The sequence below is a fragment of the Chiloscyllium punctatum genome, chromosome 49 (genome assembly GCF_047496795.1).
Source record: "Chiloscyllium punctatum isolate Juve2018m chromosome 49, sChiPun1.3, whole genome shotgun sequence".
Classification (NCBI taxonomy): domain Eukaryota; kingdom Metazoa; phylum Chordata; class Chondrichthyes; order Orectolobiformes; family Hemiscylliidae; genus Chiloscyllium; species Chiloscyllium punctatum.
Window position 1 is genome coordinate 22861814 of NC_092787.1, and position 26463 is coordinate 22888276.

Here is a 26463-nt window from a genome sequence, read left to right on the forward strand (position 1 = left end):
TAGCACACACACAGATACATGCTCATGTAGCACACACACAGATACATGCTCACGTAGCACACACATGATACATGCTTATGTACCACACAGAGATACATGCTCATGTACCACATATGCACAGATACATGCTCCTGTAGCACACACACAGATACATGCTCACGTAGCACGCACACAGATACATGCTCACGTAGCACACACACAGATACATGCTCATGTACCACACATAAATACATGCTCATGTAGCACACAGACAGATACATGCTCATGTAGCACACACACAGATACATGCTCATGTAGCATTCACACAGATACATGCTCATTCAGCACACAGAGATACATGCTCATGTACCACACACGCACAGATACATGCTCCTGTAGCACACACACAGATACATGCCCATGGACCACACATAGATACATGCTCATATAGCACACAGACAGATACATGCCCATGTAGCGCGCACACAGATACATGCTCATGTAGCACACACACAGATACATGCTCATGCAGCACACACAGAGATACATGCTCATGTTGCACACACACAGACACATGCTCATGTAGCACACACACAGATACATGCTCATGTAGCACACACACAGATACATGCTCATGTACCACATACACAGATACATGCTCATGTTGCACACACACAGATACATGCTCATGTTGCACACACACAGACACATGCTCATGTAGCACACACACAGATACATGCTCATGTACCACACACACAGGTTCATGCTCATGTAGCACACACAGATACATGCTCATGTAGCACACACACAAATACATGCTCATGTTGCTCACAGAGATACATGCGCATGTACCAAACACAGATACATGCTCATGTAGCACACAGAGATATATGCTCACGTAGCACACACACAGATACATGCTCATGTAGCACACACACAAATACATGCTCATGTTGCTCACAGAGATACATGCTCATGTACCACATACACAGATACATGCTGATGTAGCATACACAGATACATGCTCATGTACCACACATAGATACATTCTCAAGTAGCACACACACAGATACATTCTCAAGTAGCACACACACAGACACATGCTCATGTAGCGTGCACACAGATACATGCTCATGTAGCACACACACAGATACATGCTCATGTAGCACACAGACATACAAGCTCATGTAGCAAACACACAGATACATGCTCATGTAGCACACGCAGATACATGCTCATGTAGCACACACACAGATACATGCTCATGTACCACACACAGATACATGCTCATGTACACCACACACAGATACATGCTCATGTAGCACACACACAGATACATGCTCATGTAGCACACGCAGATACATGCTCATGTAGCACACACACAGATACATGCTCATGTAGCACACGCAGATACATGCTCATGGAGCGCACCCACAGAGACATGCTCATGTAGCACACACACAGATACACGCTCATGTAGCACACACACAGATACATGCTCATGTAGCAAACACACAGATACATGCTCATGTAGCACACACACAGATACACGCTCATGTACCACACACACAGATACATGCTCACGTAGCACACACACAGATACATGCTCATGTAGCACACACACAGATACATGCTCATGTACCACACACACAGATACATGCTCACGTAGCACACACACAGATACATGCTCATGTAGCACACACACAGATACATGCTCATGTACCACACACACAGATACATGCTCACGTAGCACACACACAGATACATGCTCATGTAGCACACACACAGATACATGCTCATGTAGCAAACACACAGATACATGCTCATGTAGCACACACACAGATACACGCTCATGTACCACACACACAGATACATGCTCATGTAGCACACACACAGATACATGCTCATGTACCACACACACAGACACATGCTCATGTAGCACACAGAGATACATGCTCATGTTCCACTCACACAAATACATGCTCATGTACCACACACAGATACGTGCTCATGTAGCACACACACAGATACATGCTCATGTAGCACACACACAGATACATGCTTATGTACCACACAGAGATACATGCTCATATACCACATATGCGCAGATACATGCTCATTTAGCACACACACAGATACATGCTCATGTAGCACACACGCAGATACATGCTTATGTACCACACAGAGATACATGCTCATGTCCACTCACACAAATACATGCTCATGTACCACACACACGGATACATGCTCATGTAGCACATACACAGATACATGCTCATGTACGTCACACAGATACATGCTCATGTACCACACACACAGATACATGCTCATGTACCACACAGAGATACATGCTCATGTAGGACACACACAGATACGTGCTCATGTAGCACACACACAGATACATGATCATGTAGCACACACACAGATACATGCTCATGGAGCGCACGCACAGATACATGCTCATGTACCACACACAGATACATGCTTATGTATCACACAGAGATACATGCTCATGTACCACATATGCACAGATGCATGCTCATGTAGCACACACACAGATACATGCCCACGTAGCACACACACAGATACATGCTCATGTACCACACAGAGATACATGCTCATGTACCACACACGCACATATACATGCTCATGTAGCACACAGAGATACATGCTCATGGACCACACATAGATACATGCTCGTGTAGCACACACACAGATACATGCTCATGTACCACACACACAGATACATGCTCATGTACCACTCACACAAATAAATGCTCATGTACCACACAGAGATACATGCTCATGTACCACACACACAGATACATGCTCATGTACAACACACAGAGATACATGCTCTTTTAGCACACACACAGATACATGCTTATGTACCACACAGAGATACATGCTCATGTACCACATATGCACAGATACATGCTCATGTAGCACACACACAGATACATGATCATGTAGCACACACACAGATACATGCTTATGTACCACACAGAGATACATGCTCATGTACCACATATGCACAGATACATGCTCATGTAGCACACACACAGATACATGCTCTTGTAGCACACACACAGATACATGCTTATGTACCACACACAGATACATGCTCATGTACCACACACACAGATACATGCTCATGTACCACACACAGATACATGCTCATGTACCACACACACAGATACATGCTCGTGTACCACACACAGATACGTACTCATGTAGCACACACACAGATACATGCTCATGTAGCACACACACCGATACATGCTTATGTACCACACAGAGATACATGCTCATGTACCACATATGCGCACATACATGCTCATGTAGCACACACACAGATACATGCTCATGTAGCACACACACAGATACATGCTCATGTAGCACACACACGGATACATGCTCATGTAGCACACACACAGATACATGCTCATGTACGTCACACAGATACATGCTCATGTACCACACACAAAGATACATGCTCATGAACCACACAGAGATACATGCTCATGTAGGACACACACAGATACGTGCTCATGTAGCACACACACACATACATGCTCATGTAGCACACACACAGATACATGCTCATGGAGCGCACGCACAGATACTTGCTCATGTACCACACACAGATACATGCTCATGTACCACACACAGATACATGCTCATGTACCACACAGAGATACATGCTCATGTACCACATATGCACAGATGCATGCTCATGTAGCACACACACAGATACATGCTCATGTACCACACAGAGATACATGCTCATGTACCACACACGCACAGATACATGCTCATGTAGCACACAGAGATACATGCTCATGGACCACACATAGATACATGCTCGTGTAGCACACACACAGATACATGCTCATGTACCACACACACAGATACATGCTCATGTACCACACAGAGATACATGCTCATGTACCACACACACAGATACATGCTCATGTGCAACACACAGAGATACATGCTCTTGTAGCACACACACAGATACATGCTTATGTACCACACAGAGATACATGCTCATGTACCACATATGCACAGATACATGCTCATGTAGCACACACACAGATACATGCTCATGTAGCACACACACAGATACATGCTTATGTACCACACAGAGATACATGCTCATGTACCACATATGCACAGATACATGCTCATGTAGCACACACACAGATACATGCTCTTGTAGCACACACACAGATACAAGCTTATGTACCACACAGAGATACATGCTCATGTACCACATATGCACAGATATATGCTCATGTAGCACACACACAGATACATGCTCATGTAGCACACACACAGATACATGCTTATGTACCACACAGAGATACATGCTCATGTTCCACTCACACAAATACATGCTCATGTACCACACACGCAGATACATGCTCATGTAGCACACACACAGATACATGATCATGTAGTATACACACAGATACATGCTCATGAACCACATATACAGATACATGCTCATGTAGCACACAGAGATACATGCTCATGTACCACACACACTGATACATGCTCATGTAGCACACGCACAGATACATGTTCATGTACCACACACAGATACATGCTCTTGTAGCACACACACAAATACAGGCTCATGTAGCACACACACAGATATATGCTCATGTAGCACACACAGATACATGCTCACGTAGCACACACAGATACATGCTCACGTAGCACACACACAGACACATGCTCATGTAGCACACATAGATACATTCTCAAGTAGCACACACACAGATACATGCTCAAGTAGCACACACACAGACACATGCTCATGTAGCGTGCACACAGATACATGGTCATGTAGCACACACACAGATACATCCTCCTGTAGCACACACAGAGATAAATGCTCTCGTAGCACACACACAGATACATGCTCATATACCACACACAGATACATGCTCATGTACCCCACACACAGATACATGCTCATGTAGCACACACACAGATACATGCTCATGTAGCACACGCAGATACATGCTCATGTAGCACTCACACACACAGATACATGCTCATGTACCACACACAGATACATGCTCATGTACCACACACACAGATACATGCTCATGTACCACACACAGATACATGTTCATGTACCACACAGAGATACATGCTCATGTAGGACACACACAGATACGTGCTCATGTAGCACACACACAGATACATGCTCATGTACCACGCACACAGACACATGCTCATGCAGCACATAGAGATACATGCTCATGTTCCACGCACACAACTACATGCTCATGTACCACACACACAGATACATGCTCATGTAGCACACACACAGATACATGCTCACGTAGCACACACACAGATACATGCTCATGTACCACACACAGATACATGCTCATGTACCACACACAGATACATGCTCATGTACCACACACAGATACATGCTCATGTACCACACACAGATACATGCTCATGTACCACACACACAGATACATGCTCATGTACCACACACAGATACATGCTCATGTACCACACACACAGATACATGCTCATGTACCACACACAGATACGTGCTCATGTAGCACACACACAGATACATGCTCATGTAGCACACACGCAGATACATGCTCATGTAGGACACACACAGATACAGGCTCATGTAGCACACACACAGATACATGCTCATGGAGCGCACGCACAGATACATGCTCATGTACCACATACAGATACATGCTCATGTACCACACAGAGATACATGCTCATGTAGGACACACACAGATACGTGCTCATGTAGCACACACACAGTTAAATGCTCATGTAGCACACACAGATACATGCTCACGTAGCACACACACAGATACATGCTCATGTACCACACAGAGATACATGCTCATGTACCACACACGCACAGATACATGCTCATGTAGCACACAGAGATACATGCTCATGTACCACACACGCACAGATACATGCTCATGTAGCACACAGAGATACATGCTCATGGACCACACATAGATACATGCTCGTGTAGCAAACACACAGATACATGCTCATGTTCCACGCACACAACTACATGCTCATGTACCACACACACAGATACATGCTCATGTAGCACACACACAGATACATGCTCACGTAGCACACACACAGAGACATGCTCGTGTACCACACACAGATACATGCTCATGTAGCACACAGACTGATGGATGCTCTTGTAGCACACACACAGATACATGCTCACGTAGCATACACACAGATACATGCTCATGTACCACACACAGATACATTCTCAAGTAGCACACACACAGATACATGCTCAAGTCGCACACACACAGACACATGCTCATGTAGCACACAGAGATACATGCTCATGTAGCACACACACAGATACATGCTCATGTAGCACACACACAGATACATGCTCATGTAGCACACACCCAGATACATGCTCATGTAGCGCGCACACAGATACATGCTTATGTACCACACAGAGATACATGCTCATGTTCCACTCACACAAATACATGCTCATGTACCACACACACAGATGCATGCTCATGTAGCACACACACAGATACATGCTCATGTAGCACACACACAGACACATGCTCATGTAGCACACACACAAATACATGCTCATATAGCACACACACAGATACATGCTCATGTACCACACACACAGACACATGCTCATGTAGCACACAGAGATACATGCTCATGTTCCACTCACACAAATACATGCTCATGTACCACACACAGATACGTGCTCATGTAGCACACACACAGATACATGCTCATGTAGCACACACACAGATACATGCTTATGTACCACACAGAGATACATGCTCATATACCACATATGCGCAGATACATGCTCATGTAGCACACACACAGATACATGCTCATGTAGCACACACACAGATACATGCTTATGTACCACACAGAGATACATGCTCATGTCCACTCACACAAATACATGCTCATGTACCACACACACGGATACATGCTCATGTAGCACATACACAGATACATGCTCATGTACGTCACACAGATACATACTCATGTACCACACACACAGATACATGCTCATGTACCACACAGAGATACATGCTCATGTACCACACACACAGATACATGCTCATGTACCACACACAGATACATGCTCATGTACCACACACACAGATACATGCTCATGTACCACACACAGATACGTGCTCATGTAGCACACACACAGATACATGCTCATGTAGCACCCACGCAGATACATGCTCATGTAGGACACACACAGATACGTGCTCATGTAGCACACACACAGATACATGCTCATGTAGCACACACACAGATACATGCTCATGGAGCGCACGCACAGATACATGCTCATGTACCACACACAGATACATGCTCATGTACCACACAGAGATACATGCTCATGTAGGACACACACAGATACGTGCTCATGTAGCACACACACAGTTAAATGCTCATGTAGCACACACACAGATACATGCTCACGTAGCACACACAGATACATGCTTATGTACCACACAGAGATACATGCTCATGTACCACATATGCACAGATGCATGCTCATGTAGCACACACACAGATACATGCTCACGTAGCACACACACAGATACATGCTCATGTACCACACATAAATACATGCTCATGTATCACACACACAGATATATGCTCATGTACAACACACACAGATACATGCTCATGTACCACACACACTGATACATGCTCATGTAGCACCCACACACGCAGATACATGCTCATGTAGCACACACAGATACATGCTCATGTACCACACAGAGATACAAGCTCATGTAGCACACACACAGATACAGGCTCATGTAGCACACAGATACATGCTCAAGTAGCACACACAGAGATACATGCTCATGTACCACACCCACAGATACATGCTCATGTAGCACACACACAGATACAGGCTCATGTAGCACACAAATACATGCTCAAGTAGCACACACACAGATACATGCTCATGTACCACATATGCACAGATGCATGCTCATGTAGCACACACACAGATACATGCTCATGTACCACACAGAGATACATGCTCATGTACCACACACGCACAGATACATGCTCATGTAGCACACAGAGATACATGCTCATGGACCACACATAGATACATGCTCGTGTAGCACACACACAGATACATGCTCATGTACCACACACACAGATACATGCTCATGTACCACACAGAGATACATGCTCATGTACCACACACACAGATACATGCTCATGTACAACACACAGAGATACATGCTCTTGTAGCACACACACAGATACATGCTTATGTACCACACAGAGATACATGCTCATGTACCACATATGCACAGATACATGCTCATGTAGCACACACACAGATACATGCTCATGTAGCACACACACAGATACATGCTTATGTACCACACAGAGATACATGCTCATGTACCACATATGCACAGATACATGCTCATGTAGCACACACACAGATACATGCTCTTGTAGCACACACACAGATACATGCTTATGTACCACACAGAGATACATGCTCATGTACCACATATGCACAGATATATGCTCATGTAGCACACACACAGATACATGCTCATGTAGCACACACACAGATACATGCTTATGTACCACACAGAGATACATGCTCATGTTCCACTCACACAAATACATGCTCATGTACCACACACGCAGATACATGCTCATGTAGCACACACACAGATACATGATCATGTAGTATACACACAGATACATGCTCATGAACCACATATACAGATACATGCTCATGTAGCACACAGAGATACATGCTCATGTACCACACACACTGATACATGCTCATGTAGCACACGCACAGATACATGTTCATGTACCACACACAGATACATGCTCTTGTAGCACACACACAAATACAGGCTCATGTAGCACACACACAGATATATGCTCATGTAGCACACACAGATACATGCTCACGTAGCACACACAGATACATGCTCACGTAGCACACACACAGACACATGCTCATGTAGCACACATAGATACATTCTCAAGTAGCACACACACAGATACATGCTCAAGTAGCACACACACAGACACATGCTCATGTAGCGTGCACACAGATACATGGTCATGTAGCACACACACAGATACATCCTCCTGTAGCACACACAGAGATAAATGCTCTCGTAGCACACACACAGATACATGCTCATATACCACACACAGATACATGCTCATGTACCCCACACACAGATACATGCTCATGTAGCACACACACAGATACATGCTCATGTAGCACACGCAGATACATGCTCATGTAGCACTCACACACACAGATACATGCTCATGTACCACACACAGATACATGCTCATGTACCACACACACAGATACATGCTCATGTACCACACACAGATACATGTTCATGTACCACACAGAGATACATGCTCATGTAGGACACACACAGATACGTGCTCATGTAGCACACACACAGATACATGCTCATGTACCACGCACACAGACACATGCTCATGCAGCACATAGAGATACATGCTCATGTTCCACGCACACAACTACATGCTCATGTACCACACACACAGATACATGCTCATGTAGCACACACACAGATACATGCTCACGTAGCACACACACAGATACATGCTCATGTACCACACACAGATACATGCTCATGTACCACACACAGATACATGCTCATGTACCACACACAGATACATGCTCATGTACCACACACAGATACATGCTCATGTACCACACACACAGATACATGCTCATGTACCACACACAGATACATGCTCATGTACCACACACACAGATACATGCTCATGTACCACACACAGATACGTGCTCATGTAGCACACACACAGATACATGCTCATGTAGCACACACGCAGATACATGCTCATGTAGGACACACACAGATACAGGCTCATGTAGCACACACACAGATACATGCTCATGGAGCGCACGCACAGATACATGCTCATGTACCACATACAGATACATGCTCATGTACCACACAGAGATACATGCTCATGTAGGACACACACAGATACGTGCTCATGTAGCACACACACAGTTAAATGCTCATGTAGCACACACAGATACATGCTCACGTAGCACACACACAGATACATGCTCATGTACCACACAGAGATACATGCTCATGTACCACACACGCACAGATACATGCTCATGTAGCACACAGAGATACATGCTCATGTACCACACACGCACAGATACATGCTCATGTAGCACACAGAGATACATGCTCATGGACCACACATAGATACATGCTCGTGTAGCAAACACACAGATACATGCTCATGTTCCACGCACACAACTACATGCTCATGTACCACACACACAGATACATGCTCATGTAGCACACACACAGATACATGCTCACGTAGCACACACACAGAGACATGCTCGTGTACCACACACAGATACATGCTCATGTAGCACACAGACTGATGGATGCTCTTGTAGCACACACACAGATACATGCTCACGTAGCATACACACAGATACATGCTCATGTACCACACACAGATACATTCTCAAGTAGCACACACACAGATACATGCTCAAGTCGCACACACACAGACACATGCTCATGTAGCACACAGAGATACATGCTCATGTAGCACACACACAGATACATGCTCATGTAGCACACACACAGATACATGCTCATGTAGCACACACCCAGATACATGCTCATGTAGCGCGCACACAGATACATGCTTATGTACCACACAGAGATACATGCTCATGTTCCACTCACACAAATACATGCTCATGTACCACACACACAGATGCATGCTCATGTAGCACACACACAGATACATGCTCATGTAGCACACACACAGACACATGCTCATGTAGCACACACACAAATACATGCTCATATAGCACACACACAGATACATGCTCATGTACCACACACACAGACACATGCTCATGTAGCACACAGAGATACATGCTCATGTTCCACTCACACAAATACATGCTCATGTACCACACACAGATACGTGCTCATGTAGCACACACACAGATACATGCTCATGTAGCACACACACAGATACATGCTTATGTACCACACAGAGATACATGCTCATATACCACATATGCGCAGATACATGCTCATGTAGCACACACACAGATACATGCTCATGTAGCACACACACAGATACATGCTTATGTACCACACAGAGATACATGCTCATGTCCACTCACACAAATACATGCTCATGTACCACACACACGGATACATGCTCATGTAGCACATACACAGATACATGCTCATGTACGTCACACAGATACATACTCATGTACCACACACACAGATACATGCTCATGTACCACACAGAGATACATGCTCATGTACCACACACACAGATACATGCTCATGTACCACACACAGATACATGCTCATGTACCACACACACAGATACATGCTCATGTACCACACACAGATACGTGCTCATGTAGCACACACACAGATACATGCTCATGTAGCACCCACGCAGATACATGCTCATGTAGGACACACACAGATACGTGCTCATGTAGCACACACACAGATACATGCTCATGTAGCACACACACAGATACATGCTCATGGAGCGCACGCACAGATACATGCTCATGTACCACACACAGATACATGCTCATGTACCACACAGAGATACATGCTCATGTAGGACACACACAGATACGTGCTCATGTAGCACACACACAGTTAAATGCTCATGTAGCACACACACAGATACATGCTCACGTAGCACACACAGATACATGCTTATGTACCACACAGAGATACATGCTCATGTACCACATATGCACAGATGCATGCTCATGTAGCACACACACAGATACATGCTCACGTAGCACACACACAGATACATGCTCATGTACCACACATAAATACATGCTCATGTATCACACACACAGATATATGCTCATGTACAACACACACAGATACATGCTCATGTACCACACACACTGATACATGCTCATGTAGCACCCACACACGCAGATACATGCTCATGTAGCACACACAGATACATGCTCATGTACCACACAGAGATACAAGCTCATGTAGCACACACACAGATACAGGCTCATGTAGCACACAGATACATGCTCAAGTAGCACACACAGAGATACATGCTCATGTACCACACCCACAGATACATGCTCATGTAGCACACACACAGATACAGGCTCATGTAGCACACAAATACATGCTCAAGTAGCACACACACAGATACATGCTCATGTACCACATATGCACAGATGCATGCTCATGTAGCACACACACAGATACATGCTCATGTACCACACAGAGATACATGCTCATGTACCACACACGCACAGATACATGCTCATGTAGCACACAGAGATACATGCTCATGGACCACACATAGATACATGCTCGTGTAGCACACACACAGATACATGCTCATGTACCACACACACAGATACATGCTCATGTACCACACAGAGATACATGCTCATGTACCACACACACAGATACATGCTCATGTACAACACACAGAGATACATGCTCTTGTAGCACACACACAGATACATGCTTATGTACCACACAGAGATACATGCTCATGTACCACATATGCACAGATACATGCTCATGTAGCACACACACAGATACATGCTCATGTAGCACACACACAGATACATGCTTATGTACCACACAGAGATACATGCTCATGTACCACATATGCACAGATACATGCTCATGTAGCACACACACAGATACATGCTCTTGTAGCACACACACAGATACATGCTTATGTACCACACAGAGATACATGCTCATGTACCACATATGCACAGATATATGCTCATGTAGCACACACACAGATACATGCTCATGTAGCACACACACAGATACATGCTTATGTACCACACAGAGATACATGCTCATGTTCCACTCACACAAATACATGCTCATGTACCACACACGCAGATACATGCTCATGTAGCACACACACAGATACATGATCATGTAGTATACACACAGATACATGCTCATGAACCACATATACAGATACATGCTCATGTAGCACACAGAGATACATGCTCATGTACCACACACACTGATACATGCTCATGTAGCACACGCACAGATACATGTTCATGTACCACACACAGATACATGCTCTTGTAGCACACACACAAATACAGGCTCATGTAGCACACACACAGATATATGCTCATGTAGCACACACAGATACATGCTCACGTAGCACACACAGATACATGCTCACGTAGCACACACACAGACACATGCTCATGTAGCACACATAGATACATTCTCAAGTAGCACACACACAGATACATGCTCAAGTAGCACACACACAGACACATGCTCATGTAGCGTGCACACAGATACATGGTCATGTAGCACACACACAGATACATCCTCCTGTAGCACACACAGAGATAAATGCTCTCGTAGCACACACACAGATACATGCTCATATACCACACACAGATACATGCTCATGTACCCCACACACAGATACATGCTCATGTAGCACACACACAGATACATGCTCATGTAGCACACGCAGATACATGCTCATGTAGCACTCACACACACAGATACATGCTCATGTACCACACACAGATACATGCTCATGTACCACACACACAGATACATGCTCATGTACCACACACAGATACATGTTCATGTACCACACAGAGATACATGCTCATGTAGGACACACACAGATACGTGCTCATGTAGCACACACACAGATACATGCTCATGTACCACGCACAGATACATGCTCATGTAGCACACAGAGATACATGCTCATGGAGCGCACACACAATACATGCTCCTGTAGCACACACACAGATACATGCTCATGTACCACACACACAGACACATGCTCATGCAGCACATAGAGATACATGCTCATGTTCCACGCACACAACTACATGCTCATGTACCACACACACAGATACATGCTCATGTAGCACACACACAGATACATGCTCATGTAGCACACACACAGATACATGCTCATGTACCACACACAGATACATGCTCATGTAGCACACACACAGATATATGCTCACGTAGCATACACACAGATACATGCTCATGTACCATACACAGATACATGCTCATGTACCACACACAGATACATGCTCATGTACCACACACAGATACATGCTCATGTACCACACACACAGATACATGCTCATGTACCACACACAGATACATGCTCATGTACCACACACACAGATACATGCTCATGTACCACACACAGATACATGCTCATGTACCACACACACAGATACATGCTCATGTACCACACACAGATACATGCTCATGTACCACACACACAGATACATGCTCATGTACCACACACAGATACGTGCTCATGTAGCACACACACAGATACATGCTCATGTAGCACACACGCAGATACATGCTCATGTAGGACACACACAGATACGTGCTCATGTAGCACACACACAGATACATGCTCATGTAGCACACACACAGATACATGCTCATGGAGCGCACGCACAGATACATGCTCATGTACCACACACAGATACATGCTCATGTACCACACAGAGATACATGCTCATGTAGGACACACACAGATACGTGCTCATGTAGCACACACACAGTTAAATGCTCATGTAGCACACACACAGATACATGCTCATGTAGCACACACACAGATACATGCTCACGTAGCACACACACAGATACATGCTCATGTACCACACAGAGATACATGCTCATTTACCACACACGCACAGATACATGCTCATGTAGCACACAGAGATACATGCTCATGTACCACACACGCACAGATACATGCTCATGTAGCACACAGAGATACATGCTCATGGACCACACATAGATACATGCTCGTGTAGCAAACACACAGATACATGCTCATGCAGCACATAGAGATACATGCTCATGTTCCACGCACACAACTACATGCTCATGTACCACACACACAGATACATGCTCATGTAGCACACACACAGATACATGCTCACGTAGCACACACACAGATACATGCTCATGTACCACACACAGATACATTCTCAAGTAGCACACACACAGATACATGCTCAAGTCGCACACACACAGACACATGCTCATGTAGCACACAGAGATACATGCTCATGTACCACACACACAGATACATGCTCATGTAGCACACACACAGATACATGCTCATGTAGCACACACCCAGATACATGCTCATGTAGCGCGCACACAGATACATGCTTATGTACCACACAGAGATACATGCTCATGTTCCACTCACACAAATACATGCTCATGTAGCACACACACAGATACATGCTCATGTAGCACACACACAGACACATGCTCATGTAGCACACACACAGATACATGCTCATGTAGCACACAGAGATACATGCTAATGTAGCACACACACAGATACATGCTCATGTAGCACACACACAGATACACGCTCATGTACCACACACAGAGATACATGCTCATGTAGCACACACACAGATACGTGCTCATGTAGCACACACACAGATACATGCTCATGTAGCACGCACACAGATACATGCTCATGTAGCACACACACAGATACATGCTCATGTACCACACACAGATACATGCTCATGTACCACACACACAGATACATGCTCATGTACCACACACAGATACATGCTCATGTACCACACACACAGATACATGCTCATGTACCACACACAGATACGTGCTCATGTAGCACACACACAGATACATGCTCATGTAGCACACACACAGACACATGCTCATGTAGCACACAGAGATACATGCTCATGTACCACACACACAGATACATGCTCATGTAGCACACACACAGATACATGCTCATGTAGCACACAGACATACAAGCTCATGTAGCACACACAGATACATGCTCATGTACCACACACAGATACATGCTCATGTACCACACACACAGATACATGCTCATGTACCACACAGAGATACATGCTCATGTAGGACACACACAGATACATGTTCATGGAGCGCACACACAGATACATGCTCATGTTCCACTCACACAAATACATGCTCATGTACCACACACACAGATACATGCTCATGTATCACACAGATACATGCTCATGTACCACACACACAGATACATGCTCATGTACCACACACAGATACATGCTCATGTACCACACACACAGATACATGCTCATGTACCACACAGAGATACATGCTCATGTAGGACACACACAGATACGTGCTCATGTAGCACACACACAGATACATGCTTATGTACCACACAGAGATACATGCTCATGTAGCACACACACAGATACATGCTCATGTAGCACACACACAGATACATGCTTATGTACCACACAGAGATACATGCTCATATACCACATATGCACAGATACATGCTCATGTAGCACACACACAGATACATGCTCATGTAGCACACACACAGATACATGCTCATGTACGTCACACAGATACATGCTCATGTACCACACACACAGATACATGCTCAAGTACCACCCACAGATACATGCTCATGTCCCACACAGAGATACATGCTCATGTAGGACGCACACAGATACGTGCTCATGTAGCACACACACAGTTAAATGCTCATGTAGCACACACACAGATACATGCTCACGTAGCACACACAGATACATGCTTATGTACCACACAGAGATACATGCTCATGTACCACATATGCACAGATGCATGCTCATGTAGCACACACACAGATACATGCTCACGTAGCACACACACAGATACATGCTCATGTAACACACATAAATACATGCTCATGTATCACACACACAGATATATGCTCATGTACAACACACACAGATACATGCTCATGTACCACACACACAGATACATGCTCATGTAGCACCCACACACGCAGATATATGCTCATGTAGCACACACAGATACATGCTCATGTACCACACAGAGATACAAGCTCATGTAGCACACACACAGATACAGGCTCATGTAGCACACAGATACATGCTCAAGTAGCACACACAGAGATACATGCTCATGTACCACACCCACAGATACATGCTCATGTAGCACACACACAGATACAGGCTCATGTAGCACACAAATACATGCTCAAGTAGCACACACACAGATACATGCTCATGTACCACATATGCACAGATGCATGCTCATGTAGCACACACACAGATACATGCTCATGTACCACACAGAGATACATGCTCATGTACCACACACGCACAGATACATGCTCATGTAGCACACAGAGATACATGCTCATGGACCACACATAGATACATGCTCGTGTAGCACACACACAGATACATGCTCATGTACCACACACACAGATACATGCTCATGTACCACACAGAGATACATGCTCATGTACCACACACACAGATACATGCTCATGTACAACACACAGAGATACATGCTCTTGTAGCACACACACAGATACATGCTTATGTACCACACAGAGATACATGCTCATGTACCACACACACAGATACATGCTCATGTACCACACAGAGATACATGCTCATGTACCACATACACAGATACATGCTCATGTACAACACACAGAGATACATGCTCTTGTAGCACACACACAGATACATGCTTATGTACCACACAGAGATACATGCTCATGTACCACACACACAGATACATGCTCATGTACCACACAGAGATACATGCTCATGTACCACACACACAGATACATGCTCATGTACCACACACAGAGATACATGCTCATGTTGCACACACACAGATACATGCTCATGTAGCACACACACAGATACATGCTCATGTAGCACACACACAGATACATGCTTATGTACCACACAGAGATACATGCTCATGTACCACATATGCACAGATACATGCTCATGTAGCACACACACAGATACATGCTCATGTAGCACACACACAGATACATGCTTATGTACCACACAGAGATACATGCTCATGTACCACATATGCACAGATACATGCTCATGTAGCACACACACAGATACATGCTCTTGTAGCACACACACAGATACATGCTTATGTACCACACAGAGATACATGCTCATGTACCACATATGCACAGATATATGCTCATGTAGCACACACACAGATACATGCTCATGTAGCACACACACAGATACATGCTTATGTACCACACAGAGATACATGCTCATGTTCCACTCACACAAATACATGCTCATGTACCACACACGCAGATACATGCTCATGTAGCACACACACAGATACATGATCATGTAGTATACACACAGATACATGCTCATGAACCACATATACAGATACATGCTCATGTAGCACACAGAGATACATGCTCATGTACCACACACACTGATACATGCTCATGTAGCACACGCACAGATACATGTTCATGTACCACACACAGATACATGCTCTTGTAGCACACACACAAATACAGGCTCATGTAGCACACACACAGATATATGCTCATGTAGCACACACAGATACATGCTCACGTAGCACACACAGATACATGCTCACGTAGCACACACACAGACACATGCTCATGTAGCACACATAGATACATTCTCAAGTAGCACACACACAGATACATGCTCAAGTAGCACACACACAGACACATGCTCATGTAGCGTGCACACAGATACATGGTCATGTAGCACACACACAGATACATCCTCCTGTAGCACACACAGAGATAAATGCTCTCGTAGCACACACACAGATACATGCTCATATACCACACACAGATACATGCTCATGTACCCCACACACAGATACATGCTCATGTAGCACACACACAGATACATGCTCATGTAGCACACGCAGATACATGCTCATGTAGCACTCACACACACAGATACATGCTCATGTACCACACACAGATACATGCTCATGTACCACACACACAGATACATGCTCATGTACCACACACAGATACATGTTCATGTACCACACAGAGATACATGCTCATGTAGGACACACACAGATACGTGCTCATGTAGCACACACACAGATACATGCTCATGTACCACGCACAGATACATGCTCATGTAGCACACAGAGATACATGCTCATGGAGCACACACACAATACATGCTCCTGTAGCACACACACAGATACATGCTCATGTACCACACACACAGACACATGCTCATGCAGCACATAGAGATACATGCTCATGTTCCACGCACACAACTACATGCTCATGTACCACACACACAGATACATGCTCATGTAGCACACACACAGATACATGCTCACGTAGCACACACACAGATACATGCTCATGTACCACACACAGATACATGCTCATGTAGCACACACACAGATATATGCTCACGTAGCATACACACAGATACATGCTCATGTACCATACACAGATACATGCTCATGTACCACACACAGATACATGCTCATGTACCACACACAGATACATGCTCATGTACCACACACACAGATACATGCTCATGTACCACACACAGATACATGCTCATGTAGCACACACACAGATACATGCTCATGTACCACACACAGATACATGCTCATGTACCACACACACAGATACATGCTCATGTACCACACACAGATACATGCTCATGTACCACACACACAGATACATGCTCATGTACCACACACAGATACGTGCTCATGTAGCACACACACAGATACATGCTCATGTAGCACACACGCAGATACATGCTCATGTAGGACACACACAGATACGTGCTCATGTAGCACACACACAGATACATGCTCATGTAGCACACACACAGATACATGCTCATGGAGCGCACGCACAGATACATGCTCATGTACCACACACAGATACATGCTCATGTACCACACAGAGATACATGCTCATGTAGGACACACACAGATACGTGCTCATGTAGCACACACACAGTTAAATGCTCATGTAGCACACACACAGATACATGCTCACGTAGCACACACACAGATACATGCTTATGTACCACACAGAGATACATGCTCATGTACCACATATGCACAGATGCATGCTCATGTAGCACACACACAGATACATGCTCACGTAGCACACACACAGATACATGCTCATGTACCACACAGAGATACATGCTCATGTACCACACACGCACAGATACATGCTCATGTAGCACACAGAGATACATGCTCATGTACCACACACGCACAGATACATGCTCATGTAGCACACAGAGATACATGCTCATGGACCACACATAGATACATGCTCGTGTAGCAAACACACAGATACATGCTCATGCAGCACATAGAGATACATGCTCATGTTCCACGCACACAACTACATGCTCATGTACCACACACACAGATACATGCTCATGTAGCACACACACAGATACATGCTCACGTAGCACACACACAGATACATTCTCAAGTAGCACACACACAGATACATGCTCAAGTCGCACACACACAGACACATGCTCATGTAGCACACAGAGATACATGCTCATGTACCACACACACAGATACATGCTCATGTAGCACACACACAGATACATGCTCATGTAGCACACACCCAGATACATGCTCATGTAGCGCGCACACAGATACATGCTTATGTACCACACAGAGATACATGCTCATGTTCCACTCACACAAATACATGCTCATGTAGCACACACACAGATACATGCTCATGTAGCACACACACAGACACATGCTCATGTAGCACACACACAGATACATGCTCATGTAGCACACAGAGATACATGCTAATGTAGCACACACACAGATACATTCTCATGTAGCACACACACAGATACACGCTCATGTACCACACACAGAGATACATGCTCATGTAGCACACACACAGATACGTGCTCATGTAGCACACACACAGATACATGCTCATGTAGCACGCACACAGATACATGCTCATGTAGCACACACACAGATACATGCTCATGTACCACACACAGATACATGCTCATGTACCACACACACAGATACATGCTCATGTACCACACACAGATACATGCTCATGTACCACACACACAGATACATGCTCATGTACCACACACAGATACGTGCTCATGTAGCACACACACAGATACATGCTCATGTAGCACACACACAGACACATGCTCATGTAGCACACAGAGATACATGCTCATGTACCACACACACAGATACATGCTCATGTAGCACACACACAGATACATGCTCATGTAGCACACAGACATACAAGCTCATGTAGCACACACACAGATACATGCTCATGTACCACACACAGATACATGCTCATGTACCACACACACAGATACATGCTCATGTACCACACAGAGATACATGCTCATGTAGGACACACACAGATACATGTTCATGGAGCGCACACACAGATACATGCTCATGTTCCACTCACACAAATACATGCTCATGTACCACACACACAGATAAATGCTCATGTATCACACAGATACATGCTCATGTACCACACACACAGATACATGCTCATGTACCACACACAGATACATGCTCATGTACCACACACACAGATACATGCTCATGTACCACACAGAGATACATGCTCATGTAGGACACACACAGATACGTGCTCATGTAGCACACACACAGATACATGCTTATGTACCACACAGAGATACATGCTCATGTAGCACACACACAGATACATGCTCATGTAGCACACACACAGATACATGCTTATGTACCACACAGAGATACATGCTCATATACCACATATGCACAGATACATGCTCATGTAGCACACACACAGATACATGCTCATGTAGCACACACACAGATACATGCTCATGTACGTCACACAGATACATGCTCATGTACCACACACACAGATACATGCTCAAGTACCACCCACAGATACATGCTCATGTACCACACAGAGATACATGCTCATGTAGGACGCACACAGATACGTGCTCATGTAGCACACACACAGATACATGATCATGTAGCACACAGAGATACATGCTCATGTTCCACGCACACAAATACATGCTCATGTACCACATACACAGATACATGCTCATGTATCACACACACTGATACATGCTCATGTACCACACAGAGATACATGCTCATGTAGGACACACACAGATACGTGCTCATGTAGCACACACACAGATACATGCTCATGTAGCACACACACAGATACATGCTCACGTAGCACACACATGATACATGCTTATGTACCACACAGAGATACATGCTCATGTACCACATATGCACAGATACATGCTCCTGTAGCACACACACAGATACATGCTTATGTACCACACAGAGATACATGCTCATGTAGGACACACACAGATACGTGCTCATGTAGGACACACACAGATACATGCTTATGTACCACACAGAGATACATGCTCATGTAGCACACACACAGATACATGCTCATGTAGCACACACACAGATACATGCTTATGTACCACACAGAGATACATGCTCATATACCACATATGCACAGATACATGCTCATGTAGCACACACACAGATACATGCTCATGTAGCACACACACAGATACATGCTTATGTACCACACAGAGATACATGCTCATGTCCCACTCACGTAAATACATGCTCATGTACCACATACACAGATACATGCTCATGTAGCACACACACAGATACATGCTCATGTACGTCACACAGATACATGCTCATGTACCACACACACAGATACATGCTCAAGTACCACCCACAGATACATGCTCATGTACCACACAGAGATACATGCTCATGTAGGACACACACAGATACGTGCTCATGTAGCACACACACAGATACATGCTCATGTAGCACACAGAGATACATGCTCATGTTCCACGCACACAAATACATGCTCATGTACCACATACACAGATACATGCTCATGTATCACACACACAGATACATGCTCATGTAGCATTCACACAGATACATGCTCATTCAGCACACAGAGATACATGCTCATGTACCACACACGCACAGATACATGCTCCTGTAGCACACACACAGATACATGCCCATGGACCACACATAGATACATGCTCATATAGCACACAGACAGATACATGCCCATGTAGCGCGCACACAGATACATGCTCATGTAGCACACACACAGATACATGCTCATGCAGCACACACACAGATACATGCTCATGTTGCACACACACAGACACATGCTCATGTAGCACACACACAGATACATGCTCATGTAGCACACACACAGATACATGCTCATGTACCACATACACAGATACATGCTCATGTTGCACACATACAGATACATGCTCATGTTGCACACACACAGACACATGCTCATGTAGCACACACACAGATACATGCTCATGTACCACACACACAGGTTCATGCTCATGTAGCACACACAGATACATGCTCATGTAGCACACACACAAATACATGCTCATGTTGCTCACAGAGATACATGCGCATGTACCAAACACAGATACATGCTCATGTAGCACACAGAGATATATGCTCACGTAGCACACACACAGATACATGCTCATGTAGCACACACACAAATACATGCTCATGTTGCTTACAGAGATACATGCTCATGTACCACATACACAGATACATGCTGATGTAGTATACACAGATACATGCTCATGAAGCACACACACAGACACATGTTCATGTAGCACACATAGATACATTCTCAAGTAGCACACACACAGATACATGCTCAAGTAGCACACACACAGACACATGCTCATGTAGCGTGCACACAGTTACATGCTCATGTAGCACACACACAGATACATGCTCATGTAGCACACAGACATACAAGCTCATGTAGCACACACACAGATACATGCTCATGTAGCACACGCAGATACATGCTCATGTAGCACACACACAGATACATGGTCATGTAGCACACACACAGATACATCCTCCTGTAGCACACACAGAGATACATGCTCTCGTAGCACACACACAGATACATGCTCATGTACCACACACAGATACATGCTCATGTACCCCACACACAGATACATGCTCATGTAGCACACACACAGATACATGCTCATGTAGCACACGCAGATACATGCTCATGTAGCACACACACAGATACATGCTCATGTAGCACACACAGAGATACATGCTCATGTACCACACAGAGATACATGCTCACGTAGCACACACACAGATACACGCTCATGTACCACACACACAGATACATGCTCACGTAGCACACACACAGATACATGCTCATGTAGCACACACACAAATACATGCTCATGTACCACACACACAGATACATGCTCATGTACCACACACAGATACATGCTCATGTACCACACACACAGATACATGCTCATGTACCACACACACAGATACATGCTCATGTACCACACACACAGATACATGCTCATGTACCACACACAGATACGTGCTCATGTAGCACACACACAGATACATGCTCATGTAGCACACACACAGATACATGCTTATGTACCACACAGAGATACATGCTCATGTACCACATATGCGCAGATACATGCTCATGTAGCACACACACAGATACATGCTCATGTAGCACACACACAGATACATGCTTATGTACCACACACACGGATACATGCTCATGTAGCACACACACAGATAAATGCTCATGTACGTCACACAGATACATGCTCATGTACCACACACACAGATACATGCTCATGTACCACACAGAGATACATGCTCATGTACCACACACACAGATACATGCTCATGTAGCACACACACAGATACATGCTCATGGAGCGCACGCACAGATACATGCTCATGTACCACACACAGATACATGCTCATGTACCACACACAGATACATGCTCATGTACCACACAGAGATACATGCTCATGTAGGACACACACAGATACGTGCTCATGTAGCACACACACAGTTAAATACTCATGTAGCACACACACAGATACATGCTCACGTACCACACCCACAGATACATGCTTATGTACCACACAGAAATACATGCTCATGTACCACATATGCACAGATGCATGCTCATGTAGCACACACACAGATACATGCGCACGTAGCACACACACAGATACATGCTCATGTACCACACAGAGATACATGCTCATGTACCACACACGCACAGATACATGCTCATGTAGCACACAGAGATACATGCTCATGGACCACACATAGATACATGCTCGTGTAGCACACACACAGATACATGCTCATGTACCACACACATAGATACATGCTCATTTACCACTCACACAAATACATGCTCATATACCACACAGAGATACATGCTCATGTACCACACACACAGATACATGCTCATGTACAACACACAGAGATACATGCTCTTGTAGCACACACACAGATACATGCTTATGTACCACACAGAGATACATGCTCATGTACCACATATGCACAGATACATGCTCATGTAGCACACACACAGATACATGCTCATGTAGCACACACACAGATACATGCTTATGTACCACACACACAGATACATGCTCATGTACCACATATGCACAGATACATGCTCATGTAGCACACACACAGATACATGCTCTTGTAGCACACACACAGATACATGCTTATGTACCACACACAGATACATGCTCATGTACCACACACACAGATACATGCTCATGTACCACACACAGATACATGCTCATGTACCACACACACAGATACATGCTCATGTACCACACACAGATACGTGCTCATGTAGCACACACACAGATACATGCTCATGTACCACACACACAGACACATGCTCATGCAGCACATAGAGATACATGCTCATGTTCCACGCACACAACTACATGCTCATGTACCACACACACAGATACATGCTCATGTAGCACACACACAGATACATGCTCACGTAGCACACACACAGATACATGCTCATGTACCACACACAGATACATGCTCATGTAGCACACACACAGATATATGCTCACGTAGCATACACACAGATACATGCTCATGTACCACACACAGATACATGCTCATGTACCACACACAGATACATGCTCATGTACCACACACAGATACATGCTCATGTACCACACACACAGATACATGCTCATGTACCACACACAGATACATGCTCATGTACCACACACACAGATACATGCTCATGTACCACACACAGATACGTGCTCATGTAGCACACACACAGATACATGCTCATGTAGCACACACGCAGATACATGCTCATGTAGGACACACACAGATACGTGCTCATGTAGCACACACACAGATACATGCTCATGTAGCACACACACAGATACATGCTCATGGAGCGCACGCACAGATACATGCTCATGTACCACACACAGATACATGCTCATGTACCACACACAGATA